Below are 13,238 nucleotides of genomic sequence, written 5' to 3' on the forward strand. Positions count from 1 at the left end.
TGGTGTAGATATCTTCTCTTACTGTATGGAAATGGCTCATTTTAGTCAGACGATCCATCAAGACCAGGATGCTATCGCAACTTTCCGATGCCGGTAGGCCAGTGATAAAATCCATAGCAATTGTTTCCCATGGTCGTTCGGGAACTTTGTTCGATTTCTGTAATCCATATTGTGTGTGTTTAGCTATTTTCATCTATTGGCATATGTTTCAGATTTTGACATATTGTTTGACATCTTCGAGCAGCCCTGGCCAATAGAATGACCTCATGATGAATTCCTTAGTTTCAGCCATTCCTCCATGTCCTGCTGTTCAGATATCATGGTATTGTCATATGATGTCAGTCCTTATCTCTTCTTTTTCCAGAATCCCTTGTTTTCCATCGTACTATATGTTTTCATCCTTCCATTGGCATAAACCCAGAGCAATTCCTTTCATCTCCTTTCTTCCTTCCTTCAATGCTTCTCTTATTACCTGAATTGTTTTGTCTCTTTTATTTGCCATCTCAATTTCCCTTTCCTCTGTTGATGTGAATTGGATAACCTCCATTGCCTCGAAGTAGGTTTTTGGTAATAGTATTCGTATTTTTTGTTTGATTTCTTTGTCTTCTTTTATTTGTAGTTTGTCGCTTACAATCCTTATGAGAGCATCTGGCTTTCCGCTGTCTTTGCCTGGTTGGTATTCAATTTTGAAGTCGTATTTGCTAAGGTGTTCCATCCACCTTATCTGGCAGTCGTTCAGTTCTTTCGTAGTTATGAATGGGACCAGATTCTTATAGTCAGTTAGAACTTGGACTGGATGGGCGTTGTTCAAAATGTATCTCCTCCATTCCTTTAAGGCTTGAACTATCGCTAATAGTTCTTTGTTTGCAATGTCGTAGTTGCACTCTGCGGGGGTCATTGTCTTGGATCGGTAAGATACTGGCCTCAATTTTCCATCATCGCATTGTTGCAATAGTATGCCTGAGCACAGATATTTTGAGGCGTCTATTGCAATCATTATCCTTCGGTTTCGGTCGAAATGAACCAGCATGTGTGCCGATGTTACATGCATTCGTATTGCATCATATGTCTTCTGTTCTGTTTCTCCCCATTCCTATTTCTTGTCTTTGGTTGTTAGGTTATGGAGTGGTTTTGCAAGCCTGCTAAATCCCTCTATGAAACTTCGATAAAAGTTGCAGAATCTGATAAAGCATTGAACATATATTCTGTTGTTAGGTTTCGCCCAATTTCATATTGCTGCCGTTATGACTTGGTCGACCTTGACCCTGCTTCGATTGATGATAAATCCTAGGTATTCCATTTCCTCTTTATGGAATTCGCATTTTGTGGGTTTGATCTTCATTCCTGATCCTTGTATTGCAACCATGGTATTGCTGATATCCTTCTGATATTATTGCATGCTTTCTGAGTACATGTGTACGTCGTCCAAGTATACAATGCAACACATGTCGAGGTATTTATTGAGTACCCTGTTGATCCATCTTTGGAATAAAGCCGGTGCATTGGTAAGACCGAAGGGCATAACCAAGTATTCGAATATTCTGTATCTTGAGGGGAATGTAGTTTTCCATTTGTCTCCTGCTTTGATGCGTATATTGTGGTGTGCATCCTTGATGTCGAGTTTGGTGAAGTATTTTGCTGACTGTAGTCTATCCAGTGCCTCTCCAATTAAGGGTAGTGGATATTGATCTTTCTTGGTAACCGAATTGAGAGCTCTCTAGTCCACGCAGAGTCTCATTTTTCCATCTTTTTTTTTGACGAATAGTATTAGGGATCCTCCTGATGCGACGGAGTCTCTGATCCATCCTTGCTTTAGGTTTTGCTCAATGTACTTCCTAAGTTCTGCGTGCTCCTCTTCTCCTAGTAGGTAATACTTCTTGTAGGGAATCTCTTTTGTTTTTCCTGTTTTCTTGTCTTTGTCCAGGTGAATTTCGTGATTGATTACTGGTCTTCACGGTGGTAGCTCTGTAGCTTCCTCCTCTTGGAAGAGGTTCATGAATTCATGATATTCCTTAGGAATCAATTCTTTCCATCTCTTTTTGCTTTGGTATTTCTTGACTTGGATTGCTAGTTCTGTGCTGATGTTGATTTTCGCTAGGACCTCTGTTTCATCTTCATATGGTTATTTGAGAATTCCTCTTGTATCTCCTCTTCGATAGTACCATCCAAAGGCTTGTGCTATGATCTCCTTGATCTTGATTCTCTTTGTGGTATCTGGCTCGTTTTGGTCACTGCTTTCAAATCTCTTGTCTCCTCTTAAGTTTTCTTCCAGTTAATCTACTGCTTGCAGATCCTCTTTGTTGATTTTTTTGATGATCAACTGTGCGATTTGATACCCTTTTTGGACTTCGTAGTCCTCTGGAGCCAGGTTGGCCAGGGCGACTTAGATTTCACCTGTAAAGTGGATGTCGATCACTCCTGCCATGGTCATGAGTCAATGTCTGACTGCTAGACCACTGCGGGGTGCTATTCGTCCATAGCTGCCTTCTGGTAGTCCGATAGCTATTCCTGTTGATATCATTGCCTGCCCGTTGGCAGGTATCTTGATTCCTTCATTAGTATACAGGTCGTATCCTGCTGCCCCTTTGGAACCCTTACTAGGCACTTTTGCCTCTTAGTCCAGTTTTTGTATCCAGACTCTCTAATCTTGCCGCATCTCGGCGAACTTTGCATGCAAAGTTTCTTCTTCTGCTTCCTGTATCGGCGTCAAGTAGACTACAGATGAACTGTTGAGATATCGTGTCGCACACAGTTCGCTGGTAAAGGTCATCTTGTTCTTGTTCCAATCAATTGTCGGGTTATCTTTTCTTAACTCTGGTATCCCTAGAACTATCTCATGGTTCTCGAGATTTGCTACCTGAAAGGTTGCCATTTCCCTATGGCTGTCAAGGTCTATAGACACTGTCGCTGTATGGGTTATAAGACCCATTGCGCTTGGCTTTCCATCTGCTAGGTAGACCTGTCTCACTTTCTTCACTTTCTTGTGGTAGAGGCTGCATTTGGTACAGATTTCTTTGTCAATGAAATCTTGAGTTTCTCCTGTGTTGAGCATTGCATATATTATTGTTTCTTCCTGCTATTCGTTGTGTATCCTCATTTTGATCATTACATAATCTCCCTATTCTTCTCTCCTCGCTGAATGTAGTGCCGTCTAGTAGTTTGCTACTTTGACGGGTTTCCTAGGTCCACATCTTGGGTCTCCCAGACCACCGTTTCCTGGGGACCCGTGTTGTTTTCTGCCCATGAATCTTCTGTGATTATTTCACTAATGTTGCTCCTCTTTTGAGCTTGGAAGCAGTTGTTTCCAGCAGTACTGGTTTCTTGGTATTCACTGACTGGTCGGCTTCTGCATTCTCGAATCCGATGTCCTACTTTTCTGCACCTCAAGCAGAGTTTTCCATTCATTCTTCTAGCGTAATCTTCTTGTGACAGGTTCAGAGCAGGTCCTGCCTTTGATTTGTCTAACTCTATTGGCTCGCCTGGTGGTATTGCTTGACTTTCACCTCGAGCTGTTTGCAGTTTGAAGGTTTCGTCAATGTTCCTGGATGATTGGGCCACCCTGTGTGCTATAGTATTCTCAGAGTTGTTTCGAACATTGTTTAGTTTGCTATCCTTATCGATCGCCCATCTTGCAAATCGTTCTGCTATTTTGTACCGTAAGTCGGAGATTCCGCATGCCTCTCAGAGTCTTTCACCATAGTTTCTTAGGAGGATGATGTAGCGAGTAGCATGATCAAACTTGGCCTCGTATTCCAATAGTTGGCATTCATTCCAGTATGCCGAAAAGGTTTGTTTTTCTTGTTGGAGTTCTTCCAGCTTTCATCTTGCAGTCTCTTTAGCGTTAGGATCCCTGAATTGTACGAAGATTGTCACCGTGAAATCTGCGTACATAACCCATTCCCTCTGTTTCCTTCCATTTTAGAAGGGCATGATCCATTGCCTATCACGAACATGGCTTGACATAAAAGAGGTTTTCACATGACACATGGTTACGAGTCACAGGTATGTTATTGTTTCACACATATGACTCATTCGGGTCATATGATTTGTTATGTGTGGGACTTGTGATGCTTTCGCACATGGCTCAAATATGAGTCATGGGATGTGTGCTTGGCGAGTATGCCTTACGAGTGTGCCTTGCGGCCAAGTCTTCCGCATATGATTTATGTTTGTACAGGACATTGTTATGAGGTCATGGATTTCGCGCACATGACTCAGACAAGTCATATGACTTGTTTATTGCATTTTGATTAGTTTGTTGTGATTTGGTTTGGCACATCTAACCACTTTAGGTCACATGACTACGAGCGGGAAGAATACTATATAAGGAGGCGGATGCGGCCGAGGAAGATTGGTTCTTCACACTTTGTTCTGAGTACTTTTCCTACTTATTATCTTAACGAATACAAAACATCTTTACGACCTTTATCTTTATTTCAACATTATAGTTACGCCAAGGAAAGCGAGTTAGGAAGAAGAGTTAGAGAAAGCCTACGATAGGTGTTCCCGATAGAAGACAAAGGTCTTGTACTATCGGTAACATAGGCAGAGGCCTAGAGCTATCGTAAGATGAAGGAAGAGGAAGACAGAAAAGAAGTATTGTTCCCCATTGCCAAGACCTAACTATCTAAGGAGGGATCGTTACATTACAAAGCATCACCTAATGCGATGCCAAATGATACAAGGCGGCATCCTTCAATCCAGACAGGGAAGAAGATATAGACATCGGCGATCAAAACCTTAACCTAGGAGGATTCAGCAACGCTCTATATCATGTTTTTGCAGAACCTTAGAGAGCAGCAAGCCCAGTAACCCCAGAGAAAGGACCACCAGTTGATAGCTCTCCTGCAGGAACTCCATGACCTGAGAGAATGTTGGAATCAGCAGTGCCTGGGCCACCGGCCCCAGCCGCTCCAGTACCAGGAACTAGCATACTTGGAATGACTGAAAATCAGTTTCAGGTATTTCTCGTAGTAAGACGAAACACAGTACAAGGAAACGTCCAATGACCGAAAGCAAAGGAGCCTGACACATATGAAGGAGCCGAAGACAAGCTACCAATATTCTTAGTGCAATGTAAAGAATATTTTGCCATTAAAGGATATGGAGATCACCATGACGAAATGAAGATTCCATACCTGGAATCTCTCCTCTGAGGACTCGCAGGACAATGGATCATGCCTTTCCAAGATGGAAGGGAGCAGAGCGAATGGGTCGTATAGAAGAGTTCAAGGCGACACTCTTTGAACAATTCGGAGATCCCAACGCCAAAGAAACAGCAAGACAAAAGCGGGAAAAACTCTAACAAGGGAAACAAACATTCTCGGCATACTGGAACGAATACCGACTATTGGAATACGAGGCCAAGTTTGATGATGCGACTCTCTATATCATCCTCCTGAGAAACTGCAGCGAGAGACTCCGAGTGGCATGGGGAATATCCGACCTGCGCTGTACGACAGCAGAACGATTTGCAAGATGGGCGATCGATAAGGAAAGCAAACTAAACATGGTTCGAAGCAGCTCAGAAAATACTATAGCACACTGGGTCGTCCAATCATCCAGGAATGTGGACACAACCTTCAAACCACAAGCAGCTCAAGGAGAAAGTCGAGCATTACCACCAGACGAGCCAATGGAGTTAGACAAATCAAGAGCAGTACCTTCTGTGAACCTGTCCAAAGAAGAATATGCCAGAAGAATGAACGGGAAACTCTGCCTAAGGTGCGGAAAAGCAGGACATCAAATACGAGAGTGCAGAAGCTGAGACAACAGCAGATACCAAAGGACCGGAGCTGCTGGGAATAATCGTTTCCACAATCAGAAAAGGAGCAACATTCACGAAATCATCGCAGAAGATTCACAGGCGGAAAACGACGAGGGTCCCCAGTAAACGGTGGTCTGGGAGACCCAAGATGTGGACCTGGAGAACCCATCAAGGTAGCGAACTACTACACGGTACTATACACGCAAAGAGCAGAAAAAGAAGGAGATTATGTGATGATCAAAACGAAGATATACAATGAAGAAAACAAAGAAACAACAATATAGGCAATGCTCGACTCTGGGGCTACCGAAGACTGCATCGACAAAGAAATATGTGACAAATGTGGCCTCTATACCAAACAAGCAAAGAAAGCAATACAAGTCTACCTAGCAGATGGAAAGCCAATCGCTATGGGTCTTATAACCTATACAGCGACAGTACCTATGGACATTGACAGCCATAGGGAAACGGCAACCTTTCAGGTAGCAGATCTTAAAAACCATGAGATAGTCCTAGGGATGCTATGGTTACGAAAGCATAATCCAACAAAGGATTGGAACGAGAATAATATGACCTTTACAAGCGAACTATGTGCGACACGATGTCTTAACAGTTCACCTGTGGTTTACTCAACACTGATACGAGAAGCTGAAGAAGAAACTTTGCATGCAAAGTTCGCCGAGATGCGGCAAGATAAGAGAGTCCAGATACAAAGACTAGACCAAGAGGCAAGAGTGACTACTAAGGGTTCTAAAGGGACAGTAGGACAGGACATGTATATGTATTCCAACGAAGGAATCAAGATACCTGCCAACGGGCAGGCAACAATAGTGACTGGAATAGCCATCAGACTACTAGAAGGCACCTATGGACGAATAGCACCCCGCAGTGGTCTAGCAGTCAAACATCGACTCATAACTATGGCAGGGGTGATCAACGTCAACTATACAGGTAAAATAAAAGTGGTCCTGGCCACCCTATCTCAAGAGGACTACCAAGTCCAAAATGGCGATCGAATTGTACAGTTGATAATTGAAAAAATCAACAAAGAAGATCTGCACGAAGTGGATCAACTGGAAGAAACCACAAGGGGAGATAAAGGGTTTGGAAGTATGGACCAAAACCAGCCTGATACAACAAAAAGAAGCGAGATCAAAGAAACCACAGCACAAGCCTTTGGAAGGTACTATTGAAGGGGAGATGCAACAGGAATTCTCAAATGGACATATGAAGACGAAAAAGCAGTTCTAGTGAAAATCAACAGCAGCTCAAAACTAGCAATCCAGGACAAGAAATACCAAAGCAAAAAGGGATAGAAAGAATTAATTCCAAAAGAATATCATCAATTCACGAACCTATTCCAAGAAGAAGAAGCTACGGACTGACCACCTCGAAGACCAGGAATCGATCATGGAATTCAGCAGGACAAAGAGGAAAAAATGGGAAAAACAAAAAGAGATTCCCTACAAGAAGTTATACCCACTAGGAGAAGTAGAACTCGAAGAACTTAGGAAGTACATCGAGCAAAACCTAAAGCGAGGATGGATCAGGGACTCTTTCGCGTCAGGAGTATCCGCAATACTATTCGTCAAAAAGAAAGACGGAAAAATGAGACTCTGCGTGGACTACAGAGCTCTCAATTCGGTTACCAAGAAAGACCCATATCCACTACCCTTGATTGGAGAAGCACTGAATAGACTGTAGTTAGCAAAATACTTCACAAAGCTTAATATCAAGGACGCATACCACAATATATGTATCAAAGCAGGAGACGAATTGAAGACTACATTGGCCTCAAGATACGGAATGTTCGAATACTTGGTTATGCCATTCGGGCTAACCCATAGACCCGGCTTCATTCCAGAGATGGATCAACAAGGTACTCAATAAGTACCTCGACATATGTTGAATCGTATACTTGGACGATGTACTCATTTACTTGGAAAACATACAACAACACCAAAAGGATATCAGAAATATCATGGCCGCAATACAAGGATCAGGAATAAAGATCAAACCAACAAAGTGCGAATTCCTATAAGGAAGAAACGGAATACCTCGGATTTATCATCAATCGAAGTGGGGTCAAGGTCGACCCTGTCAAAACAGCAGCCATATGGGATTGGGCCAAACTAAACAACAAAACAGATGTTCAATGCTTTATGGAATTCTGCAACTTTTATCGAAGTTTGATAGAGGGATTTAGCAGGCTTGTAAAATGACCCCATTACCTAACAAAGAAAAACAAGAAATGGGAATTGGGAGAGACGGAACAAAAAGCATACAATGTGATACGAACGCATCTAACATCAGCACCCATACTGGTTCATTTCAACTCAAACAGAAGGACAATGATAGAAACGGACCCCTCAAAATATGTGTGCTCAGGCATACTATCACAACAATACGACCATGGAAAATGGAGGCCAGTGTCTTACCGATCCAAGACAATGACCCCTGTAGAGTGCAACTATGATGTTACAAACAAAGAACTATTAGCGATAGTTCAAGCATTAAAGGAATGGAGGAGATACTTTTTAAACAACAACCATCCCGTACGAGTTCTAACCGACCACTAGAACTTGGTCCCATTCATGACTACGAAAGAAGTCAACGACCGCCAGATAAGATGGCAGGAACACCTCAGCAAATACAACTTCAAAATCGAATACTGAGGGGGCAAAGAGAGTAAAAAGCCAGATGCTCTCACAAGAATTGCGAGTGACAAACCCCAAATGAAAGAAGACGAAAGAATCAAACAAAAAACACGAACAGTATTACCAAAAAGCTACTTCAAGGCAATGGAGGTTATCCAATTCACATCAACGGAAGAAATGGAAATTGAGAATGCAAACGAGACACACAAAACAATTCAGGCAATAAGAGAAGCATTGAAAGAAGGAAAAAAGGAGATGAAAGGAATTGCTTTAGGTTTATGCCAATGAAAGGATGGAAGTATGTGGTACGACGGAAAATAATGGATCCGGGAAGAGGAGAAGATAAGGACAGATATTATACGACAACACTATGATATCTGAATGGCAGGGCACCGCGGAACAGCTACAACCACGGAATTCATCAGGAGGTCATTCTATTGGCCAGGACTAGACAAAGATGTCAAACGATATGTCAAAAATTACGACATATGCCAAAGGACGAAAATAGTTAAAGACGCACTGTATAGATTACTGAAATCAAACGAAGTTCCCAAACAACCATGGGAAATAATTAGTATGGACTTCATCACGAACCTACCGGTATCAGAGAATTGCGATAGCATCCTGGTCGTGGTGGATCGTCTGACCAAAATGACTTATTTTATTTCGGACAGAAAAGATATCAACATGAGGGATTTTATACAGACATTTTTGCCAGAGGTCTTCCGACTTCACGGCCTCAGAAAGAATATCATTACCGCTCGAGGAACACTATTCACATCGAGACTATGTAAGAAAGTGACGGGAGAGATGGGGATACAAAATAGGATGAGCACAGCGTTCCACCCACAGACAGATAGACAAACGGACCGGGTAAATGCGATACTTGAACAATATTTAAGAGCCTACATCAATTATCAACAAGATGATTGGTACAAGCTGTTATCTATGGTGGAATTCGCATACAACAAGGGAAAGCAAGAAACAAGCGGCATGACACCATTCTTTGCGAATTACGGACAACATCCACAATGTCACACCACATATCATACGATTAATGATGTGATACCGGACAAAACTGATATGGGGAAACTACACGAAACATTACAATACGAAATGAGTCAAGCACAACAATGACAAAAGGAACAATACGATAACCACCGAAGACCAGATGCGAACATATAACCGGGAGATATGGTATGGCTAATACCACGCAATATCCATATGACGCGACCATCAAAGAAAATGGACTACAAGAAAATTGGACCGTTCACAATATTGGAAAGAGTGGGCAGCGGAGCTTATAAACTCGACCTTCCCTCCTCAATGCGAATACACAACACATGCTACATCTTACTCCTCGAATTACACAACGACAACAAGTTTCCCTCATAAACAATTATTCTTCCCCCTCCAATCGAACTCGATGGAGAACCAGAATATGAGCTCGACGAAATAGTCGATACCCGCTTCTTCTACGGTCATCTCCAATACTGAGCCAAGTGGACGGGATATTCGCCCCAACACAATAAAAGTTGTTACTTTGCACACAACTTCGAACACGCACAAGATGCCATCTCAACCTTCCACTAACGATACCCAGGCAAGGCCGGCCAAGGTGACGATCACGTTCAACCAAGACAAAGGTGAGGAAAGTATTCCTGTGCCGTTGCAACCACACAAGGACTGGGGCGATAGCCCCCGCCAAACCATACCCACCAGCCCCAAATACTCATTCATGGGGCCAACCGATGAAGAACTCAAGGAGAGGGAAAAACAAGCACAGCATAAAGCCATGTCAAAGACAGTATGCTATGATGACGGGTGCTAAACACATTGTGGTAACAAAGAAGGCTCGGGATGGTTCTCGAGGGAATGTCGAAAGCGTGGCCCACGCCTGAACCATGTTCTGAAGCATTGTTGCCAATGCTTCAGAAATGGGTGCAGGATGCGCAGGGCACAGAAAATATCTGCGGGATTCTACCCGCAGAAGGATGGATGCAGGAAAGAGTTGGAAGGGGAGGATGCCAGAAAGGCATGGGCTGCGAGGACACGGTCCAGGGAGGGAGGGGCCCAAAATTCCTCCGCAGACACGGAACCAGATGTCAGGAGCCTACACAGGCAGATCCGGGGACTCCGAGAACAACTTGGTCAAGCCGAGGCCACAATTTCGGCAAACAACAAAATGATCGCGGAGCTCAGACAGCTGAATGATAATCAGAGGCACAGGATTAAGATGGCAAATCTGACTCTAGAATCGGTAAGAGTCAGATGCAGGACGGCAGATGAAAAGTTCCACAAGCGGAGAAGGACCATGCGCTCGGCATGGAGCGAACTATTGAAATTAGGAGAAAAAGCCTGAGGGGACTCAGGCTTAGGAGGAGGGGAGCTAACGTCACGAAAAGTGCCTTGGCATAAAAGAGGTTTTCACGTGACACATAGTTATGAGTCACAGGTATGTTATTGTTTCACACATATGACTCATTCGGGTCATATAATTTGTTATGTGTGGGATTTGTGATGCTTTCGCACATGGCTCAAATATGAGTCATGGGACATGTGCTTGGCAAGTATGCCTTATGAGGGTACCTTGTGGGCAAGCCTTGCACATATAATTTATGTTTTGCACATGACATGGCTATGAGGTCATGGATTTCGCACACATGACTCAGTTGAGTCATATCATTTGTTTATTGCGTTATGATTAGTTTGTTATGATTTAGTTTGGCACATGTGACCACTTTAGGTCACATGACTACGGGCGGGAAGAATACTATATAAGGAGGCCGATGTGGCCGAGGAAGATAGGTTCTTCACGCTTTGTTCGAAGTACTTTTCCTACTTATTATCTTAACAAATACAAAACATCTTTACGACCTTTATCTTTATTTCAAGGTTATAGTTACGCCAAGGAAAGCGCATTAGGAAGAAGAGTTAGAGAAAGCTTACGATAGGCATTCCCGATAGAAGACAAAGGTCTTGTACTATCGGTAATGTAGGCAGAGGCCTAAAGCTATCGCAAGACGAAGGAAGTGGAAGACAGAAAAGAAGTATCGTTTCCTGTCGCCAAGAACTAACTATCTAAGGAGGGATCATTACCTTGCCCCACGAATCCTCTTAGTAGAGATTCCACATATGGAATCTTGATCTCAACATGGTGTTCTCCATATCCCTTAACAGCAAAATAAGTTTCGCATTGTGCCAGGAATATTCGTAGCTGGTCTTCTGCTTCTTTGTCTACGTTGGCTTCTTTTGCTTTCGGTGGTTGGATGTTTCCTTGTCCTGTATTTTGTGTTGCTGCTAGAAATATCTGAAACTAATTCTCAGTCATTCCAAGTATGCTAGTGCCTAGTGTGGCAGCGGCCGGGGCCGGTGGCTCAGGTACTGCTGATCCCGACATTCTCTCCGGTCATGGAGCTCCTGCAGCAGAGCTCTCAACTAGTAATCCTTTCTCTGGGGTTACTGGGAATGCTGCCCTCGAGGGCTCTGCTGAAATGTCATCTGGGGTGTTGCTGAATCCTCCTAGGTTAAGGTTTTGATCATCAATGTCTATATCTCCTTTCCGATCTGGGTTGAAGGATGCCATCTTGTATCATTTGGTATTGCACTAGGTGACGCTTTGTAAACTAAGGATCCCTCCTCAGATAGTTAGTTCTTGGCGACGGGGAACAATACTTCTCTTCTTCTTCTCTGTCTTTCTTCGTCTTATGATAGCACTAGGCCTCTGCCTATGTTACTGATAGTACAAGACCTTTGTCTTCTCTTAGAAATACATATTGTAAGTTTTCTCTAACTCTTCTTTGTGAAAAGCTTTCCTTAGCATAACAATAACATTGCAATAAAGATAAAGATTGTAAAGGTGTTTTATATTTGTTAAAGTAATAAGTAGGAAAAGTACTTAAAACAAAGCATGAAGAACCTATCCTCCACAGCTCTATTGGCCTCCTTATATAGAGTTCTTCCTGCCCATAATCATGTGACCCAAAGTGGTCACATGTACAAAACCAAATCATAACAAACTAGTCATGTGACCAAAGCGGTCACATGCTCAAAACCAATGACCTCATAGCGAGGTCATGTGCAATACTCATAAACCAATCATAACACAATAAACAAGTCATATGACTTGACTGAGTCACATGTGTGAAACCCACAATCTCATAACTAGGTCATGTGCGAAACATAAATCATATGCGCAAGGCCTACCCGCAAGGCACACTCGCAAGGCATACTCACCAGGCGCACTCCCATGACTCATATTTGAGCCATGTGTGAAAGCATCACAAATCCTATACATAACCAATCATATGACTCAAATGAGTCATATGTGTGAAACAATAACATACCTGTGACTCATAACCATGTATCACGTGAAACCCTTTTCCTCGCCAAGGCATATTCATGACAACATTCTTCTTTATTTGCAGAAGTAAAATGTGGTCCAAAATAAAAGATTCCTCAATTAAGAAAGATCAATGCAGCAAGATTGAAAACCTCACTGAACTGCCTGAATTTAACTATCTAAAATCGCTATTCCCACAGCATGAAGGCTCTCCTATGTTCCTTTCTGATTTTCCTGCCTACCTAATTCCAAGTCAGATCTTTCACCTTTTCTTTAATGACAAAATCCTAGATACTGTTATTAGCAATACCAATGCGTATGTGGAGGAAAAGGTTCCAGTAATTCATTCAATATCAGTTTAATTGTGTTCGAAGCAGGATACTACTGAAGCCCCTGAGGCTGCGATTTTTATTGCAACACAGATATCTCAGCCTTCTTTGGGCAACCTGACTCCGAATGAGTCATACCACAG

The sequence above is a fragment of the Tuber melanosporum genome, assembly GCF_000151645.1.
Source record: "Tuber melanosporum whole genome shotgun sequence assembly, scaffold_134, strain Mel28".
In the NCBI taxonomy this organism is placed as follows: domain Eukaryota; kingdom Fungi; phylum Ascomycota; class Pezizomycetes; order Pezizales; family Tuberaceae; genus Tuber; species Tuber melanosporum.